The sequence below is a fragment of the Uloborus diversus genome, chromosome 4 (genome assembly GCF_026930045.1).
Source record: "Uloborus diversus isolate 005 chromosome 4, Udiv.v.3.1, whole genome shotgun sequence".
NCBI lineage: Eukaryota > Metazoa > Arthropoda > Arachnida > Araneae > Uloboridae > Uloborus > Uloborus diversus.
The window spans coordinates 30,345,708-30,368,517 of NC_072734.1; the positions used below are offsets into that span (position 1 = coordinate 30,345,708).

The following is a 22,810-nucleotide window of genomic DNA, read 5'->3' on the forward strand; positions in this document are numbered from 1 at the left end:
CCTCCCTTCCAATGGCATCAAATCTTCAATGACCATTAATAATTTGACATTAGCCCCCATTTGGACATTTGTTTGCATTTTTTTAATCTGTTGTACGTTAGCTTTATTGTATAAGCTTGATTATTTGAAGAAAGTTAGATTTAATTTTTGAAATTGATCATAATTATTGTTTTTACAGTTTTTGTAAATTTCACTACTACAAAATTAATTTCACTCCTCAAACAAATGTCAAGAAATGTTTTCACAATTTGGGGAAAAAGCAAAACAAACCAAAAAACAAAATATCTTACAATATACTTTCTCCCATGCTTACGAAAGATTCCATTTCGTTTTTCAAAATAATAAAACAACGAGTCTTACATCACTGGAATCGTTTTTAAATTCACTTAAATAATTTTTAAAAAATCTTTTTGTGAGAAGAAATATTTACTAAAAAGTTGGAATCTAGACCGAATGTTTTTTCGACATTTTTTTTTTTTTTGTATATGATGCGATACTAATTAAAAATAAATCTTGCCATTCATAGTGCGCTTCTTTCATTATATTTTACATTCTTTGTAAAACAAGAAAAAAAAAAAAAAAAACAGCTCACCCCAGTGCGTTTTTAACCTTCCAATAAAATAATGCGCAAATAAAATATGATCCCCGTCAAACCACTTGACCGTGCCATTTATAATGTAAAATATCAACTTGAAAATATTACGTAAGAATGGATGTGACCCCCCCCCTTCCCAAAATAAGGGTATGTAGAGATTTTTCCAACCCCCCTCCCCCTCGAGACCCTTACGTAATTAATGAATGGCCCCTTGCAATTTATAACAGCTAATCGTCAAATCATTCAAGATCATTAATCACACCAAGTGTCGATCTAAAATCGCGATACGATTCCATGCTTTGCAAAGACTTTGAAAAAGTTTAATGACATTCACAACAGGTTCAAAAACCGATCATATATGCATGATAATACTTTCTTTTATAAAGATAAGCTGTAGCAGAGAAAATGGCTAAAAATAGAAATCACATAAAACATTAAAGGTACTTTGAAAACACTTCGTTATTTTTAATTTTAGTTTAACGTCCGACTAGTTCGATTTAATAATGATAATCAATACAGCTGCTTTGAAGCAGATAGCTGAATCGATTATAGTAGCACGTGTAATAGCGCTCGTCAAGCTACACGATAATGGTATGGTTTCGACCAAATTAAGACATAATATTATATGATAAGAATTCCCTTGAAAAGCTTTATCCTGCTGAAGGCAAAGTCAAACGCCATCCTTAATAGAGCTCTTGTAAATTGAAGCCTGAACGATTACCCTCACAGTCTTTCATTAATGTCAGAAATTATCATCTAACGTTGCTCAAAACTCTGTTAATATATTGTAATAGCTCTCATGAATAATTCTCTACATCATTTAAAAAGCAATATTATTCGTGCAATGCACAACATAAAAACTCATCAAAATAATTCATTACATCAACTCAAAAAAGGAAAAAGAATAACCGTCACAAACTGACAATACACACTTTCTTTCTAATATTTTTTTATAAAAATCTCTAATTTATTGCGAAAACATGTTTAGAAATTATTATAAAATTATGCATACGCAGAAGATAACCCTTACAAGTAAATTGGCGAAATTTCAGTTCGCTCAAATAAGGCATAATTACAGCAATGCATTTTATATGCATTGTTGTAAGGCAGTTGTAAGGCAGTACATGTACAAACATTTATTCAGCTAATACAGCAGTCTGAAACAATGATATCTAATTCCTGAGACATATGTTACAATTCTGAATTCCTTAATTGCTCAATAATTTTATCAGAATTCATAGAACATTTATCTTCTTTCTCAGGAAGTACAAAGATCATTCCCACATTATTATACATTCTCAAACAAGATATTTCTATTCCTTCATCTTCTACCTGTCCAACATTGCTCTTCTTTAATTTCTTTCATTTCCATCCAACTAACAAAACGTGTCAAGACGTTGATGAATCCTTTGGCATATTCTTATGATTTAGTGTTTTTTATTCAGTTGTATTTTTATTTTTAACATTACTTATAATTATTTATAACTGTCCTCAATCCCCCCCCCCTGTCCCTTTTAAGTGAAATCTCCTTCGATTTGTTGAAGTACTTACTATATTCAATAACTTAACTTGTTATAGGATTCAAATAGTGCATATTTTGTGTATCAGAATGAGAATGGATGTTCTTCCATCTTTTTGAATGTTGATTTACTGATCTCTTCGTAGTACGTTTAACGGTTGAACCAATGCTCTCTACAATCCTTTCCTGTGACTACTGGCAACAAATCTGAAAGCAGTTTCAATATTGTACTGTTTCAATATGAATTTCAGGCTTTTTAGCAATAGTTTCTGCTTGAATTGCCTTGTCATATCACAAACATGTCATTCAAAAATGATTTTCACATGCTTAGCAGTTTTTAAGTGTAGTTTTCATTATTTTCATCACATACAATAGAGGAAATAAAATCACGAAACATTTTAAAAAATAAAAATAAATACCAAGTTTATTTTTTAAATAAAAGCACACGTAATTTTGTACAAATATTAATTATGGGAGGGCGGCCCGAAGCGGGTAGGTTTTCGAAGAACGCTGAAAAGTTGTAGTTTTTGGATTTTAATCGCAACAATTTCGGTTTTATTTCCTAGCAGGGTTGTTGAACTTCAAAAAAAAAAAAAAGAAAGAAAGAAAGTGATTTTTGTATTATTTCAAACCCAATATTTATTTATTATCAAACTTAACAAACATGTGAAAAACCAGCTTTACCCTACCATTGAGCCCAAAAGCGGGTAAGCTTTATTAATTGTGGTTTGGTACATTTTTCAATCAAACATGAAGTTATAAATGATTAAAATAGTTGACTAGTTACCTGCCATTAAATAAAAGAGCATTAAACAGTTGTACTTATCCAATTTAAAGTCAGTACATTTGTTTATGAAACATAAAGAAATAACTGAGTTAATTAATAGACTAATTAATTGCCATCCCAATTTCTTTTTTTTTTTAAGTTATACTTATCCGATTGAACGAGAAAATCTAAGTCAGCACACGAGTCAAGAAATTTTAAGTAAATATATGATTAAATCCTTTACCTGCTTTGCTGGACCCGCTTTGTCCAAAGGCACGTTTTTTATTTCAATAATTATAACCTTAAAATAATAATTAAAAAAACGGAATGACCATCGTAGTTTATAGGTGGATAGTGTCAGAATAAGTTAATATTATTGACAATAAAAAAATAAGCTGGTCTTCGACTAATCACATGTTACAAAACTTCATTTTTTTTTTAAATGAATCATTTTTTTTTTAATTTTAAGCCTGGTTGCTTCACGCTGCTTTGCTCGTGAAGCAAAGCTCATGAATAATTCTCTACATCATTTAAAAAGCAATATTATTCGTGCAATGCACAACATAAAAACTCATCAAAATAATTCATTACATCAACTCAAAAAAAGGAAAAAGAATAACCGTCACAAACTGACAATACACACTTTCTTTCTAATATTTTTTTTATAAAAATCTCTAATTTATTGCGAAAACATGTTTAGAAATTACACTACTGGCCATTAAAATTGCTACACCAGGGAAAAATGCAGATAGCAAAGTAATATTTATTGGACACATTTATAATGTTGGAAGTAACAAATGATTAAATTTTCAAGAAATTTGGGTGAATAGATCCTGAGAAATTAGTACCTAGAACTACTACCTCTGTCAGCAATAACAGTGCTTATACGCCTGGGCATTGAGTCATACAGAGAGTGGATGGCATGTACAGGTACAGACACCCATGAAGCTTCAACACGATGCCACAATTCATCGACCGTAGTGGCTGGCGTTTGCTGACGAGCTAGTTGTTCAGCAACCATTGACCAGACGTTTTCTATTGGTGAAAGATCTGGAGAACGTGCTGGCCAGGGCATCAGTCGAACATTTTCCGCATCAAGGAAAGCCTGCACAATACCAGCCACATGCGATCGTGCATTATCCTGCTGAAACGTAGAGTTTCGTAGGGGTCGAATAAAGGGTAGTGCCATGGGTCGTAACGCATCGGAAATGTAACGCTAACTGTTCATAGTGCCGTCAATGCGAACAAGAGGTAACCGAGATGTGTATCCAATGGCACCCCACACTATCACGCCGGGGGCCATCAGTATGACAATGCCGAATGCACGCTGTCAGTGTGCGTTCACCACGATACCGCCAAACACGGATGCGACCATCATGATGTTGTAAGCAGAATCTGGATTCATCAGAAAAAATGACGTCTCGCCGTTGGTACACCCAGGTTCGTCGCTGATCACACCATTAAAGGCGCTTCTGTCTGTGATGCAGTGTCAATGGTAGTCGCAGCCATGGTCTCAGAGCTGACAGTCCATGCTGCTGTAAACGTCGCCGAACTGTTCGTGCAGACACTTGTTGTCTTGCAAATGACCCCATTTCTTGACTCAAGGCTCGTGACGTGGCTGTACGATTCACTATGGCTATGCGGATAACATGCCTGTCCTCTCAGCTGCTAGTGATTACTGGCCGTTGAAAACCAGCACGGCGATCTGTATTACCATCCTGAACCCATTGATTCCATATTCTGCGAACTGTCATTGGATCTCGACCGACGCGAGCAGCTATACTGCGGTAGGATAAACCGCAATCCCGATAGGCTACAATTCGACCTCTATCAAAGACAGAAACGAGCTAGTACACATTTCTTCTTCTTACACGAGGCATCACAACAATTTTCCAACACGCAACAACGTTCAAATTGAATTTGCACGTGAGAAATTGACTGTACAATTTCCTCATTTAAGCACTTTGTAGGTGTCGCTGCCGGCGCCTACGTTGTCTGAATGCGCTGAAAAGCTAATCATTTGCATATAACATCATCTTCTTCCTGTCGTTAAAATTTCATGTCTGTACCATGTCACTTTCTTGGTGTAGCAATTTTAATGGCCAGTAGTGTATTATAAAATTATGCATACGCAGAAGATAACGCTTACAAGTAAATTGGCGAAATTTCAGTTCGCTCAAATAAGGCATAATTACAGCAATGCATTTTATATGCATTGTTGTAAGGCAGTTGTAAGGCAGTACATGTACAAACATTTATTCAGCTAATACAGCAGTCTGAAACAATGATATCTAATTCCTGAGACATCTGTTACAATTCTGAATTCCTTAATTGCTCAATAATTTTATCAGAATTCATAGAACATTTATCTTCTTTCTCAGGAAGTACAAAGATTATTCCCACATTATTATACATTCTCAAACAAGATATTTCTATTCCTTCATCTTCTACCTGTCCAACATTGCTCTTCTTTAATTTCTTTCATTTCCATCCAACTAACAAAACGTGTCAAGACGTTGATGAATCCTTTGGCATATTCTTATGATTTAGTGTTTTTTATTCAGTTGTATTTTTATTTTTAACATTACTTATAACTATTTATAACTGTCCTCAATCCCCCCCCCCTGTCCCTTTTAAGTGAAATCTCCTTCGATTTGTTGAAGTCCTTACTATATTCAATAACTTAACTTGTTATAGGATTCAAATAGTGCATATTTTGTGTATCAGAATGAGAATGGATGTTCTTCCATCTTTTTGAAAGTTGATTTACTGATCTCTTCGTAGTATGTTTAACGGTTGAACCAATGCTCTCTACAATCCTTTCCTGTGACTTCTGGCAACAAATCTGAAAGCAGTTTCAATATTGTACTGTTTCAATATGAATTTCAGGCTTTTTAGCAATAGTTTCTGCTTGAATTGCCTTGTCATATCACAAACATGTCATTCAAAAATGATTTTCACATGCTTAGCAGTTTTTAAGTGTAGTTTTCATTATTTTCATCACATACAATAGAGGAAATAAAATCACGAAACATTTTAAAAAATAAAAATAAATACCAAGTTTATTTTTTAAATAAAAGCACACGTAATTCTGTACAAATATTAATTATGGGAGGGCGGCCCGAAGCGGGTAGGTTTTCGAAGAACGCTGAAAAGTTGTAGTTTTTGGATTTTAATCGCAACAATTTCGGTTTTATTTCCTAGCAGGGTTGTTGAACTTCAAAAAAAAAAAAAAAAAAAAAAAAAAAAGAAAGAAAGAAAGTGATTTTTGTATTATTTCAAACCCAATATTTATTTATTATCAAACTTAACAAACATGTGAAAAACCAGCTTTACCCTACCATTGAGCCCAAAGCGGGTAAGCTTTATTAATTGTGGTTTGGTATATTTTTCAATCAAACATGAAGTTATAAATGATTAAAATAGTTGACTAGTTACCTGCCATTATATAAAAGAGCATTAAACAGTTGTACTTATCCAATTTAAAGTCAGTACATTTGTTTATGAAACATAAAGAAATAACTGAGTTAATTAATAGACTAATTAATTGCCATCCTAATTTCTTTTTTTTTTAAAGTTATACTTATCCGATTGAACGAGAAAATCTAAGTCAGCACACGAGTCAAGAAATTTTAAGTAAATATATGATTAAATCCTTTACCTGCTTTGCCGGACCCGCTTTGTCCAAAGGCACGTTTTTTATTTCAATAATTATAACTTTAAAATAATAATTAAAAAAACGGAATGACCATCGTAGTTTATAGGTGGATAGTGTCAGAATAAGTTAATATTATTGACAATAAAAAAATAAGCTGGTCTTCGACTAATCACATGTTACAAAACTTCATTTTTTTTTTTTTAAATGAATCATTTTTTTTTTAATTTTAAGCCTGGTTGCTTCACGCTGCTTTGCTGGGACTGATAATAACTCGGGGGTGTTCGGGTAAACACGACATACGTATTCATCGCCGCTAACACATCCTGAGGGAGGTATACGAAGGGCTGTCTGCTTTGGGCGAACTTACCCGCTTTGGGCCACTCTCCCCTATATATGTTTTAAATGTGACTACTAACTTTAAACAAGAATTTGTTTTATACTATCATTCTAAACTTTTACCCAGTACCAGCTTCCAGTTAAATGTCCTTCCGTTACCGCATTGTTTTGTCCGTTTGTCCTTTCGTTACCATTAAAAACCATACAATTAAAATATATATTAAAATTATAACTATGCCTCCTTGACTAGGGACATAATTCTGCTTGGCATAAAAAACAATAGTTTCTGTACCAAATAGGTTCTTGATGAACTAACTGAGATGTAGTATTTTATTAATGGAAGGACATCAAATTGTCACCTTATTAATGGACCTATTTCATGGTTTAAAAAAAAAAGAAAAAAAATCACTTACCGAAAAGTTTAACAAGACATTCAAAAGACAAAAGTTAATCTAAATATTATATGCTGATAACAAGTTTATAGAAATTGCAGTATATAACAAAAAAGAGATTTTTTGCTCTGTAAAATCACAAAGAGAAAACTTGACTTTGAGCTTGATTTTTTGAAAGTCATCAAACTGTTTAGGAAAAACAGGTTGAGTTTCAACAATTTCATTTATTTCTAAACAGAACAGTTGGTGGTAGCAAGTGACAGAATATTAATTTTTAAAATTCAAGTGTCATGTCAAAAAAAAAAAAAAGAGTTTTATATGGAAATATTTTTTTTCTGTTTCGCTTTTCTTTTGTTTGTTTGAATGTCATGAATATATCGTCATCGTATCATATCGTGCTAACTTCAATGTCTTCCGTTTGCGTTATTGCATGAAGTGAATGTATAGCACCTATTCTTTAACTTTTTTTTTTTCTGACTTTCAGTAATGTTTTTGTTTCGTCAGTAGATCAGTTAGAATGAATAGCTCGTTAAAAATTTGTTTTGATTTTTAGTCCGTCGAAGAGCTTTACATTGAAAAAAAAAGTAGGAAATTCAAATGTCGAAACACATATATGCGTATTAGTATGTTGCTCTTGATTAAAATTTTGAATTCGATTTTATTTTCCGGTGATTGTAATATAACTAAATATTTTTGGTCGTTCCTGTAAATGATTCATAAATGCATACGCTTCATTTTCGATATGGATCATGCTGTAGTAAACGTCAATAGCATATTTAAATTACTGAGCAATACACGTGGATATCGAAAGTTAGCGCAAGAACAGACAAATTAAAGTCATGAAAACTTCTGAGCTATGTTAGAAAGTCTGAAATGTGATCAAATGCCCTAAGTTACAAGTTTTAATCAGAACTGAATTCAATGTGAAAAACGTACCAAGACTTCGTATGTCACAAATCAAAGCAATAAATAGAAAACAATTTATTCAAAAACACACGCAACACGGAGGGAGGGGGCAGGATCCGTAATAGGAAGCAGTAAAAGTGCCATTTTTCTCTTCTAATGCTCCATCTTTCACCCCCGGTGCACGTTGGGTTGAGGGTTACAGTTTTTCACCCTAGCAAAGGGTACAATTTTGGCTCCATATTGGGTATCATTGGTGCTACAAGCGTTTCACCTCGGAAAGGTGCAAATGCAACCTGTAGTTTTAACAGCGCGATTGCACAGGGTCCCACGGTACTATGTTCAAGGGCCTTGAAAGTGCTAAAGCATTGACACTACCAAAAGTTAAATATTATTGTACGTTGTCTTTAAGTGATAAAACAGAGAGGGTAAAAGTAGAGGGGAGGGGAGTCCAAAGTATTGTGGGCCTTAGGCCTCACTTTTAGTCAATCTGGCCTTGCTTACTATACAAGGGCGGTCAACTTCAAAGTTTTTACTGTGCTCCTATTTAATGAAAGCAAATACAATTTAAAAGCAACAAAAAAAAAAAAAAAAAAAAAAAAAAAAAAAAAAAAAAAAAAAATAGAATTAAGTTAGTTAAGATATTACAGTAAAATTTACATTGTTCAACTTTTGGAATCATTATCCAACCAAACGAAATCAAGTTCAGTCAGAAAAAGTTTAATGAAATAGAATTACCAAGACAATCATGCTGATTCAGAAAAGTAAGTAAGAGAGCTAGTTGAAATGCACTTGCAAAATTAACAACGCTTTTTATACAAAAGGCATACATTATGATAATATCTATGCTTACCGGCAGTTCTCTTCTTTCCACTGTAGAAACATTTGCATTCAGAAGATGCTAGCAAAGCTGTAAATAAATAAATAAATGAATTAAATAAAATATAACTCAAAATTTCTCAAAACTAAAAGAAAACAAAAAAAGGTTTTAATTTCATACACTTTGATTTATTAAAAGTCGGACATACGCTTCAAAACTTAGCGAAAAGAAAAAGAAAAAAGTCGAAGATTCTAAAATAATTAAAAATCAAAATGCAATAAATTAATAATAAAATTTTTTAATGGTATTTATTCCTATTATGGCGTTCACTGTTTTCATATGTTTCACTCCACCAGAATATTCGCTCATCTAAAAAATGTCGAGGAATATTTTCCTGCCTTGAAAAAAAAAAAAAAAAAAAACTAATGTATATCTTTGCGAACAATACAAAGTGCACCTGTCATTTTCTCTGCTCGTGGCAATACCTCCACTACTTATTTGCAGTTATTTTGTATGCACACAGTAGAACTCCAGTTATCGGAATCAATTGAAATCGGATCCCATTCGGTTAATCAAAAATTCATATAATTGGATTTTCCCGAAAAAAAAAAAGATCTATTTTAAATAATTACTGTAAATACATTAAAAATGGAGGGAAAACTACTACTTTTTTGACAAAGAGCCTTTAATTAAATGAAGAGACTACATTTTTGCATATGAAGCGTACTTACAAGGACTGTACATTAGTACAGTACATATGTACCGTACTTTCGATGGAAGACTGAATATTTCAGTCAAAGTAAACTTTTTATCTAGCTTCACAGTAGGAAAAGCGTAAAGACAGAGACAGAATCATTGTTTAGGGAATGGCAGTATGTTTCCGTTATAATGTTTTCAGTTTTTGTAGAGTTTGAAAAATGTTTTACAAAGATTTATTTTGGGAAAATGTTTAGATTATGTAATATGTAACGATGATTGTTGATAAAATGATACATGTTGAGATATTCTTATGTGAAAGGCGCACATGCACACATAAAGCCAAAAATGTGCTACATCTAGTGATTGCAATACCGGTACACCGTTATACCGAATATCGGTATTTCGAGAAATTTTGCGATTTCGTAATACGGTATTTGCTGAGGTAAAATACCGGTATTTTCGGTTTTTGCTGAAATTATTTATTAAATTCTTTCAATTAAAAAAATTCCAATTTAACTTATTAACTTATATTTTAAATGCAGAACATTTCTTTTTTTATGATACAGAACCAAAATTAATCTATTGATGTAAAAATTTGGCTTCAAAACGCGAACTAATAAAATATATCATTAAAAAAAATTGGGGGAGGTTGCACAATGACATCTTCATTACTGGATGCTGAGATTAATCGCATTTTTTGCATCATGTTATTATCTTTTCGATTTCCCCGAACACTCATTTTCCCCTTTTGTAAAAGTTAGTTTCGAGTGCAATTTCGATTGTATTTGTTCTATGAATAATTTATTCCAATCATCAATTGCAGTAATACATGATATTTTCTTTAAATATTTGTCTCAACTGTTTTGAATTTTGGCAAAAAACTTTTTCTTGTCAATAAAACAAATGGTAATTTGTTGTCACCGGTATTAGTTGGATGTAATGTCTCGTTTTATCCTTGGCAAGATAATATTTAGAAATTGTGTAGTGCCTTGAAAACATTTGCATAGAGAAAATTCAATTAGTAAATTTTAGAAAATTTCAGAGCAAATGACTAATAATAAAAATCAAACGCAAACCTCTCCTGCTCAATAGAAAATGGTGCTAATATTGGAATAGAATCGTCTCTCGGAAATAAATTACAACTAGATACAAATCTTTAAAATAATTATAATAATAATACATACAATACAAAAGAAACACACACACACAAAAGGATTTTTACCAAACAAACCACGCAAGAGACTGAATTATTTGAAGATGGACTTCTAGACCATTAGAGGAGGTCTATCGCGCATTGTTAACAGTACCACCGACCTGCGTGAATTCAGAAAGAGCAATTTCAACTATAGGAAAGTTGAGCACTAAATGAGTTCCAGACTAAGCGACAATGCAATAGATGCATTATGTGTTTTACTATTATTGAATTTTTACTATGACATTTGCTACTTCGTTTTATATTTTTTCACAATATGTTTTCATGAATAATACAATTTTAGTTCAAAATTATGAAATATGGCAATGAAACAATATGATTTCAAGCATTTTTTGAGAAATTTCAAATACCGATATTAATACCGGTATTCCGGTATCACTTTTTAAAAATACCGAATACCGGTATTGAATTTTTGGTCCGGTATTGCAATCCCTAGCTATATCGTTAGGCCATTGATATGAATTTATTTGTTCAATATTAATAATTTATAAATGCACAGTGACAACAGTTTTTTTTTTTCTTCGACAGTTGCCAATTGGTTTTGGGAATTTACAAGGAAACAAATGCAGTTTATCTTTGGAATTTATAGTTATTTATGTTATGTCTTACGTATTATTTTCAATATTAACGAGTACTGGAAAAGGTTAAGAGTTATGCTTGGAAAAATGAAACTAATTTTTTAAAGCTACATCTGCAGTGATGATGCCTGAACCATTGTATCAGGCATAGTGAAATAGTGAGTTTAATTTATTTTGGATTCATTTATGTATTCATTGATTGATTCATTCAATGCATAATTCATTCAGACATTCATCCAAATATTCATTCACTTATTTTCTTATTCATTTTCTAATTTATCAACTCATTCATTTAATCATTCATTCATTTCTTCATTCATTAAAGATAAATACTTTTCATAATCATACAGAAAAAACATTTTAATCATCACTTCGTTTTATGTATGGAGCGAAAAGTGATAATTTTCTTCTTTGATTTGAAGATTCAAATTTACTGTCAAAAAAAGAAAATATTACACTTCAATAATACAAGTTCAACTAAAATGTACACCGTTTTCTCTTTCTGTACTGAAATTTTCAAAAAAAAAAATTCCCCATTGGTTCATTTTGAAAAAGTGAAAGTTGTGTAATGTGTATTTATTTCACTCATCCAATAATCAACTACTACTTTTGTTTTTAGGTTCCAGTTTCCAAATACAGGTCCTAGCAGCTACTTATGGAAACATTCGAGTTTCGTTCTGAAATCAAAAGATATTCTTGTGTTTATAACAATCAGATAATAGTTCTCCGTGGATTTTTCCAGAGAAAAGAGTGCGTTGCTTTGCGGGAACTAATGAAATGCTGTCCTACTTTTGACGGCCGTCAGATATCAAGGTTCTTCTGATCGAAACCGGTCCAGTCCAAGACGGATTGCTGTCATGGCAACCAGCAAAGAAAACCTGTTTCGGGAGGAAAAAAACGTGATGGACGGAACGGACGGCTGATATGTTAACAGGCCCATACTGTGTCTTACTTCTAAAACGTGCGCAGGCGCTTTTTTCGCTCCGAACTGTCTCAAAACTTTTTAGTATTTTCAGGCTATTTAGTTTTAAAAATCACCGTTTAATTTTTAATTGAGTTACAAGTTCGTATCTTATAGCTTACAATCATGTAGTGTTGTCTTCAAGCCCGTTCAGCTTTTACTTTATACACTATTCAGTCTGTAATAAATTTGCTTCATTTTAACGATGGCAAGACATTATGTTCAAAACACTAACAGAACCACGTTAGGTGTCAAAATAAATATGCATAAACGTGCTCCGTATCCGAGGCAAGTTTACGCAACCGACTTGGACTCAAAAATAATTTTTTTAACTGTTGAAAACACAAACTGAGCAACAACAGCATATACCACTTTTGATTCAATTAACTGCTTCATAAAACCGCAATGTCTAAAATTTCCTAAGTTAAAAAATAAACTTTAGAAAATTCATTGAAAAAAAATCCGCGTAACTAATTTTGCATTCTTAGAAAAGTGGAGGGGTCAAGTCCCTTTACTGTTGAAAGTGAGAGGGCAATTGCTCCTCTTGCCTCCTCGTACGAGCCGCCTATTCCTATTTGTGAGTCTGAGTATTTTTAAAAGGGATAAATAACGTCAGAATTTATGCATGAGTTGTATGATTTAAATATTTTCTTTGTTAGAAAAAGAAATACTGATGCGTTTTACAAACAATAATGTTAATAATTCACAAAAATTTACAAAGAAAAAGTTTTTTAAACTTAAAACTAAAATTTCTCTTATTTTACAACAATTTTTAAAGGTATTTATAAATCAGAGACTTTGATGTCACTGTATGTTATATTGACTTAAATTGGCCCTCATTCGTTAAATGTTAAAATTGTGCTTTCAACAGCTGCCATAAATACTGGGAGAGTGGCTAATATTAATAGTAGAATATTTGAAATTTACGTCAGAAACCGTAACTTTAGGCAACATTTGGTAGTGATACAGGAAAGGGAATTTGGGGTGTCCATCCATAAGTTTTTCAACAGTGAAGTAACTTTAAAAACTATCTTTGCTGATATAGGAGGCAGTATCTTCTTTCGGAATTTTTTCGAAATTGAGGTGTTTAAAAGTGAGAAAGAGAGGTGCTTTATGACTGATCTTGGAAAAAGTTTCAAAGTTGAATCTAAAAAGGCACAATTTCAGAGGACAAATAAAATTATTCCTATAGTGGCTAACCCTGATGGGTAATAAAGCTCAAATTAGTATACGAAAGTAAAAGTAAATTTAATTTTAATTTTGGGAAAGCGTTTTTATCGATTTTCTAAGTGACAAATTTGAAAGATGTGGAAAGAAAACATGCAAGTCTCAAGGAACCCCTGAGAGAGCTTCATGGAACCCTGGAGTTCCGTGGAACACAATTTAAGAAACGCTGTGTTAAAACATAAGTGACTCTCAATTTCCTTTTTAGTTCCCGTTTCCAAAAATAGAATGAATTAATTAAAACCTCAGAAAAACCAAATTAAATGAACAATAATTATTTCACAGTAAAATCAGGGCTGCACTGTCAAAAAAAAACCTGAAAGTTCAGGTAGTTTTCTGACTGATTTTAACAGAATATTTCCGTAATAGCTTCAAAACGTATTTTTTCCTTAGAAAAACGGAAATATCACGAAAGAAAATAACGAAAACAGAATTTTTCCATTTTTAGGGTTGCCGCTGTGTTGTACTTTGTTAGTATTCTGATTAGCCTTCAAGTTATGATAAACGTCACTTTTTGATTATGCTTATTAAATCGCACTGTTACATGTTGTTAATTAAAAGCTTATTTAGAATAACATCTCACATGCCGTAGACAAAATAGAAAGCTTGCTATTTCCTGTCTGGAGAGTAATATACTCGTATGTCGAAATTGTTTTTATGCCTTTGGACTTTGTAGGTTTGGAAAAAATGTTCGCGCCATTTTCAGATAGGCCAGATGTGTTTTGATCCCCCTGGTGATTTGTTGTGGATTTTACTGAGTCAGTATTAGAATATTATTGCGGTGTATTATTTTGCTCAATACTTCGAACAATTCTATTCGTTAGTCATATTGTGTGTTCTAGCGGTGAGAAAAGTTTTAAGATCTCTTGTTATCCATTTAAAATAAAAGCTATTTATTGGATTACTTGTATCCGGATGCAATTTAGATACTTAAATTTAGCACCGCTGGTCACATGTAAGTTTTGTTGAATATCTTTGTACATGTTAATATACAAATGTATTTTTCTTGTTACTATGCATTTGATAGAATTCCGATGGTAGCTGATTTAGACTTTATAGAACTATTATAAAGTTATTGTTTTTGCTCTAACGCATTGTATTCTTTTGAAAGTCATCAAAACATTAAATGCCAACATTTCGTATCAACCGGAGATTATCGTGGTGTGCGAGCAAGTCAGAAAAAAATCACTCATTTTTTTTTTTTTGACTGATTGAAAGTAAACATTTTAAATCTCTAAATAAAACTATTTCTTGCTGTTATATTTTTTGCGAAAAGGCATAGTAGATTGTTAATCTTTGAAAATACGATTAAAATTTTGACAAGAATAAGTTTTCTTGACTACTTAGAAATCTGGAAACATTCATTACTCCTTTCGGGATTTCATTTATAATAATAAATATAAATTACTTAATTTATTTTATTAGGATCTCATCCAACAACTTGTTTGAGATTATTGCAAGTTTCTTGTAAAAACATTTCGGGTAAAACGAACTGATTGATATGTTTAGCCTAAGTATAATGATTATGCACTAAAAATTATGTTGCTATTCCAATGAGTGAAAAATGTGGAAATCACCGGGGGGGGGGGGGGTATACATCATCTGAGCCAAAAATTCTTCACGTGTATTCTGCTTTTAAACACAGTAAATTGGTATACTCTCCAATCAGGTATATTATTCCATGATAAAGTCAACCGGTTTTTAGTGGTATTTTATTTGACTCATTCTTCAAATAAAAATATTATATTTTTCATATATGCTTTTCCATGCCACCCCAGACAATGTACGACGAAGAGAATATCGAACAGTATCAGCAGGGACAATTGGTGTCATATTCAAATCCATCAATTTTTCTGCTAGTACTATTTGATTAATTTGATTCATCTGAAGGTGTATGGTAGGTAAGTTATCAAGCAAAATTTTCACTTAAAATATATTTTAGTAATAAATACAAATTTAAAAAAAAAAGTTCTTGGATGGTTATCTATTTTTCTATTATACATATATCATTTTAAAGATAGAATAAAAAAACATGAATGAAATTTCAGTAAAATATGTGAAAATGAAAAACGAAAAAATAGCGCAACGAAAAATCAAGAACCGAAAGTTCTGTAAAGACACAGAAAATTTGAAAACGGTAAAAGAGATGAACGGAAAATTTAAAAACGGAAAAATAGATCAACGGAAAGAAGAGAAATGGAATTTTCGTTAAATCACGGAAAATTTATAAATGGATGAACAGAACTAAACGGAGAAATGAGAAATGGAACTTCTGTTAAGTCACGGAAAATTATTTAACGGAAACGTAATATTTACGGCAACTTTGCTGCCGGTACTTTATCCGTTATTTTCAGGAAATTTTTTTAACAGTGTGTGAAGTTGGAGTGAAGTCGGGGTCGGATTAATTTTCGGATAAAGGAGTCAGAGTAGGCCGTTTTTCCTCTAAATCCGTGTGGTGGGGTGTGTGCGGAGAAAAGTGCTTGCGGAGTCGAAGTAGGGCTGATTTTGGGGTGTCGGAGTCGGAGGCTCTGAAATTCCTGGAGTTGGAGTCAAAGCCGGAGTCTGTCATTTTATCTCCGACTCCACAGCCCATGTAAAAACCAAGGTTGTAAAGTCGGAATCGAACTAATTTTGGGACAAAGGAGCCGGAGCCGGGAGTTAAAGAGTTTAAAGTTCCAACAGTCGGAGTCGGAAACTCTATATAAGAAAAACACGAGAGAAAAAAAAAAAAAAAAACAGGGAACTCTCATCAACGGATAAATAGAGTGATTACAGCCTTTATTCATCTGGCCACAGTGACATCATTTTGAGTACGGAAGATGAAGAGGAAATGGAAATTAGTAAGAGGCCCAGAAGGAAGTCAAACCAGTTGCATCTTATACTTCTTACAAATTTGGGAAATTAGTTGGAAAGTTTAGAGAATTTCGTTGTTGTAGAATAGAAAGGCGTCAGATTTCCAGGGATAGCTGATGATGTGAGAGAAGAAGGAGCTGTTGTTGAGTGCATGGATCGAGGATCGCACCAGCAAGTTTTGGAAGCGGTCAACAATTAAGAGTCCTTTGTTTTACAAATGGTGCTTTGTTAATAAAATTACTCAACCTCCAAAATTAATGATAGGATGACTCCGTCATCTTCTTTTCCTTCGGCAATTTGTGCCCACATTTATACACACATTCAAAAAAAAATAAATAAATAAATAAATAAATAAATAAAAATAAATAAATAAAATAAAATAAATAAATAAATAAAAATAAATAAATAAAATAAAATAAATAAATAAATAAACAAATAACTTTCCTTAATCAAATATGTATGACTCAAACTTTATGTGAAATGCATTTTTCTTTCAAATAAATAGATTTTCGTATGAAAACAAGTTTTTCTTTGGCTCCAGTTAGTTATACAATGGTTTTGAACAGGAAAAACCACCTTGAACCAGAGTAACCCAAAGGCAAGGGTATCATTGGCCCAAATAAAAAACAACATATAAAAAAAATGAAAAAGGCAATAGCACTTGGAAAAAAATGACAACTATTCAAAAATTGAATTAAAAGTACTTTAGATGTGTAAAAAAGTTTCCAAAGCCTAGAAAAAGAAATGTGAGGCCAAGTGGCCTCCGAAGTTGGTCAAAGCCATAGGCGTCGGAAGCGGGGGAGCTGGGGGAGCTTGAGCTCCCTCTATAATATTTCAGACCGGCTCAGCTCCCCCGGGAAAATCCTAACCGTATAGCTTTTTGCAGTACATTGTCTATCTCAAACCTGATTTAAAAAATGAAATCTACCTTTTTTAGGAATTTCCACATAATAACCAACAAAGAAAGGGGAGAGATGGAGTGTTCAGTACGGTCAGTACATTTGTGTTTCCCTCTTTTCAAACCTCTCGATTCTCGGAAGAAAAAGAAAAGTATTAAAGACAAGTTATCTACATAGGGGTGTTTTCCGCCCTCTCCACTTTGAGCGATAATCGTGAGCCAGTTTTGTATTTAAATATGAAGGTGCTCCAGACACGTAGTAATACTGAGTGGTCATATAATATTTTTGTTTATTGCAATTATCAAAAAAAAAAAAAAAAAAGAAAAAAGAAAGAAAAGAAAGAAAGAAAAAAAATAAAGAAAGAAAAAAAAACAATGCAGAGGAAGAAAAGAAAAAAAGTCCAATTTACAAACAAATTTATTTAGCATTTTTATCCATCGTTTCTTTCTCTTTTTTATTTTTTTCATTTCTTCATAAAAAGTTCAGCCCCGATCAAAGAAAATTCTTTAGCGAGTTCTCAAAAGTTTAGCAATGTAGTTATAGAACAAAAAATAGTTCTAAACTAATTTTCGAGGGATTATGATCGTATGTTTCGGGTGTTAAATTCCACGTTTCGATCAAAAAATACGATCAGATTGCGAAAATATCATTATTCGATGGTCTATCGAAACCAAAAGTGATCTTCTGTCAGGGGACATAGACTAAAAGCCTGATATACATATTCTTCGAACAAATTTTTAAAATTCTATAAAAGATTTATTATTTTTGATTGAAAATATTGTCAGAAGAAACAACCTAAATCAGTAACATACCCAGAAATTACTTTTGCGGATACATATCATTGCTGTGATAATAAAAAAAAAATAAAAATAAAAAGATTTTTTTTCCAGAACTATCCCACGTTAGAAACTAAAAAAAAAAAACTTTTTATCCATTATTTTGTTATATTTAAACCGTGAGGGATTGATTTTTTCATGAAGTTAAAAATTTTCAAAGATAAATATAATTTAAAGAATTCTAATGTACTACAACACAGAAACAAAAATTCTCACTGATCAAAATCGGTAGTGAAATCTCCATTAGAATATTTATAAAAAAAAAAAAAAAACTTTAGTAATTGTAAACACTGTTACGATGTTAAAAACTGCGAGTTTATTGAAAACAAATTTTTTTTGAACATTTAGACTTTATGAAGTTACATTTCTTCTTCCTTTTTTGTTTTCTCAAAATTAAGGTTTTTTTTTTTTTTTTTTGACACAGATATGTTTTCATGCTAAAAAAAATGCATGTGGAAGAGAGCACTTGAGCACCCCTCAGAATGTTTGAGACTCTGGGAAACTTTTCATATCCATTTTCACAATTAAAAATGTTCCTTTTCACTTATTATTGTTAGAAAAAAGCACAAACAGTATTTCATAGTTTCTCTGAAGTACTTTTACTAACATTTAATCTGAACTATACAATGAACGTTTTATTTAAACACATTTCAGGCGCACTGTTTCTCTTTTCCTCTGTTTCTAGTTCTCATAAAAGAAAGTCTTCTAAATGCTACGCTGCAGAAGCCCTCCCCTACCTCCTAAATCATTAAAAAGCGTTGCAATGTTCATTTTTAGAGAGCGATTTCCTGAAAATTCACGGAAGAGAACCCATGACTGTACACCTTGCCCTCCACAATATGATAGATTATATAATATTCCGTTCAATTTCAAAACATTGCTATGCCTCTAACATTAACAAATATCTATCTCGAATAATTTTCGGAGAGTGACACCCGAAACTCCTCTCTGATATCAAAAAAGAAGGATGAAAATTCAGTTTTTAAAACTACAATTTCTAAAACTTTAAGGGGAAGGAATCTCTTCCAATAACCTCATTGAGGAATGCTCTCTAAGACTTCAATTTCTAAAAAATTCCAGAGAGCCCTAGAACCTCCCCCTTTCCCTGACATCATTGAAAACTGTCTTCAATTGCGTTTTTGGAACTTCAATTTTGAAATATTGGGAAAGAGATGTAAATCGATCGAGGACAATCCTTGAGTCATATCATTTTCCCTAACGTCATAAATATGGTCTGAATTCGCGCTTTAAAGACATAAATTCCGAAAAATTTCCAGGGAGGGCATTCGAACATTTTCTCTCCTTAACATTACCAAAGACCGTCTAAACTACGTTTTTAGAACTAAGATTTCGGAAATTTTCCGGGGCTGAAGCCCCAGGGCCCCCTACTGATATGTACTCATCTTCGAGAACTGACCGACCCCCTTCAAAAAAACCAGAAGTTTTATCACCTCCTTCTCTCAATATACTATTAAGGCGGTGAGAAGCAAGAGGGTGTAAGTAGCAAAATTAAAACCAGTACAAATAGTAGAGGAACCTTTCCTCTGTCTTGGGGTAAGAGATAATCATTATAGAAGCGCTGGTTGGTTCTGCTGTACAGCATGATTTAGAAAAAATATCAATGAAGGCTTACCTGAGACGTTATCTTTAAACGCGTTTTACTAAAAACTTGAAGATATCCACTTACATCCCTTTGTTTCTCACTACCTCAATTTATATATTAGATATGATTGAAAATATTACTGGGAAAGAGAGAGGAAGACGAAAGGATCGACAATCATTTCAAATAAGAAAATTTTTTCACGTGCTCCCCCCCCCCTTCCCCGCCAATAAAAACCTGGTGGCGCTACTGCTTCTGTCCCTTGGATCCTTATCAGGAGCCCCAGCTCCCCCTACGTTTATATACTTCCTACGCCTCTGGTCAAAGCAGATCGTGTTCACAGCATTAACCGTATAACAAGTGACTATTAAAAAAAAAAAAAACTGCTTTGTTACATTCCGCAGTTGCTCCATTTATTACTCTTATAATTGCTCAATGTATTTCGGATTTTCATTGATTACCTGCTAGTACCACGGTGAATGGACGCAGCGATGAAGCGAAACACGATGTGTTGACACGCAATAAATTGAGCATAATATTAATTGCCAAGCACGAAATTGCGTTTTTAGTCGATCTTTGCTTGACAAACAATACTGAGTATTTTTACTTGCTCAGTTAATTAGGTGACATTTAATTAGAATGCTTTCTAGTTTTGCCATTAACCATTAAGCAGCTTTGAGGAGAATGAAGTGAACCCTCGTTTTACGCGAGGGTTGCGTTCCATGAAAGAGCAGCGTTAACGGAAATCGCGTAAATTAAGACTTCATAGGTACACTGCAAAAAATAATTGTTGTTTTTATAGTAATATACTGTTTTTTCTTACAGTTTAATACTGCTCTGCCAAATAACAGAGAAAAACTGTAAAAATATTTTAGATTGCGCAAAATGATGCGCAAAAGGTGTTTCTTTCATACGGGAACAGAAACTAATGAATTCAAGATATTGGCAGCCATGTTTTTTGATGATTCGGGTGTGCTGAGGCAGGACTGCTCAACTGTAATCCAAGTTAAAGGTAAGTGCTGATTATATTATTCATTCCCTTTTCCTCAAAATATAGTTTTCTTTATCATCGAGAATGTATGTAAAATAACAGTTTATTTTGAAATCGCAATTCGTATCCCAATATTCGTTGATGCTGACTTTGCAATTTCTTATAGTTGCTAAGTTGCAGCGATTGCTTTCTAGCAAAAATCTGAGTAGTTGTTGCGATTCTGAATATTTTACTGCACGTGTGATAGTTTTTAAACATTTTCTGAAACTCAAATTTTATTTAAAAATAAATCAATTCCTTTCTTGATCGTATTTAAAGTTATTAGAACATTAAACTTTGTGTACGATTACATTTTGTGTTATATGCTATGTCCATACTTAAAATTTAAATTTTTATGTTCTCTAGTGAATTTTTAGCATATCGCGATTGACTTCTTTCTTCTGTTTTTTTTTTTAAATTTCTTATGTTCAGTTTTAAATTCTTTAACATTTTGCATTTAACCATTTTATTGAAAAACTTTACGTCATAGCGTCAGTAGCTTTTATATTCTGTACATAATTCGCTGAATAAAATGTAAATGAATAAAATAACAACGTGACAGAGAGACATGCAAACAGTATACAATTTACTGATATTTTTTGTTGAAGAATTTGATACTGTGGAAATACAATACTCTGATGTCTGAACGACTCAAAATTCTCTGAAATCTGGAGCCAGATTTCATACTTATCGGTCGAAAGTAAAATAATATTAATTAAAAAAATCATCAATAAAGAACTCAAAAATAAATAAATAAATAAATAAATAAATAAATAAATAAATAAATAAATAAATAAAATAAATAAATAAAAAACTTAAAAAATAAGCATCTTAAAATACAAACACGAAACCCTTGTGTTTTAAAAGTTTTATATTTGCGTCAGCAGGAAATTAAAGTTTTACTTCAGGAAAATTGCACTAGTACCATTGAAACTTGTGAACGTAAAAATAATTTTAGAAACTATATTTAAAGGCACTCGATTGGAGGTCACGGAAAGTCTCTGTGACCTCCCCAAAAATGCCATATTGGGAAAATTTTGTCTGGCTATTCGGCAAATTTGGGGACATAATTGTAATGTTGCAGTTTTTAAATTTTCGAATGACCAAATTTCATTAGATATTGTACTTAATTGTGCGTACTTAATGTGTGCATTCACCAGTATTTTATTAATCGGCAAATATTTAAGTTCCATTTGGCAAATTGAGATTATACGTCTTCCCAACATATTTAAGTTCAGGCCGTGCCTGGCTATATTTTAAAATTTTCGGCTTTTCATTTCTGATCTGGCAGTGTTTCGTTCTCGTCAAAATTACAGCTTTTAAATTTAAAGTAGAATATTTACATTATTATGCATTGTTTGTCATATTTTATTCGCTTTGAAGGACATGCTCATTTAGAAAAGTAGATGCTCGAGAACTACAGTAGAATTTGAAACTCTTATAACTTGAAACTCATCAGTTTCCTTACATTTTAACTTTTAGAACACTTTGAGTCTTAAATTTTTGCATCAACATGTTCAGGATGAAGACAAAAAGTATATTATAAATAATGAAAAGTGTGATTCTGTACTTCACTGTCTTTCACTGCTTATCAAAAGTAAAAATATGTCAGATTGTTATCCGTGCAAAATGAAAAAATCGGAGAATTTCGTTTAAACCTGTAACGGAGATTCAAGCCAACACCCGGTATAAGATCTTTTGCATTTGAATACGATGGGTTCCTTAGCAGTTGAGTTCTTTAAACGGGGGGAGGGGCGATTATTTTCACAATAACAGACGATTTTTAAAGAAACTCTCCAGTTTATTTCTTTAAGAAAAAAAGTGAGGTTTAAGAACATTTTGTCAGGTTTCAAAAGATAAGAGAGATTTGTGGCAAAGCTCCGATAACGGAAAGGAATTTCTGAACTCCCGGTTTGAAATTTACCTTA

The 22,810-nt window shown here is 32.4% G+C and overlaps 1 long non-coding RNA gene across 1 annotated transcript in view; it reads right to left on the reverse strand.

Moving 5' to 3' along the window:
* Nucleotides 1-9,022: 9,022 nt before the first annotated feature.
* The window catches only part of LOC129221110 (uncharacterized), a 160,340-nt gene continuing 146,552 nt past the window's right edge, over nucleotides 9,023-22,810 (reverse strand). The window contains exon 3 of the long non-coding RNA XR_008580475.1: nucleotides 9,023-9,079. This is a non-coding gene — a long non-coding RNA (uncharacterized LOC129221110). The remainder of the gene's footprint in view (nucleotides 9,080-22,810) is intronic.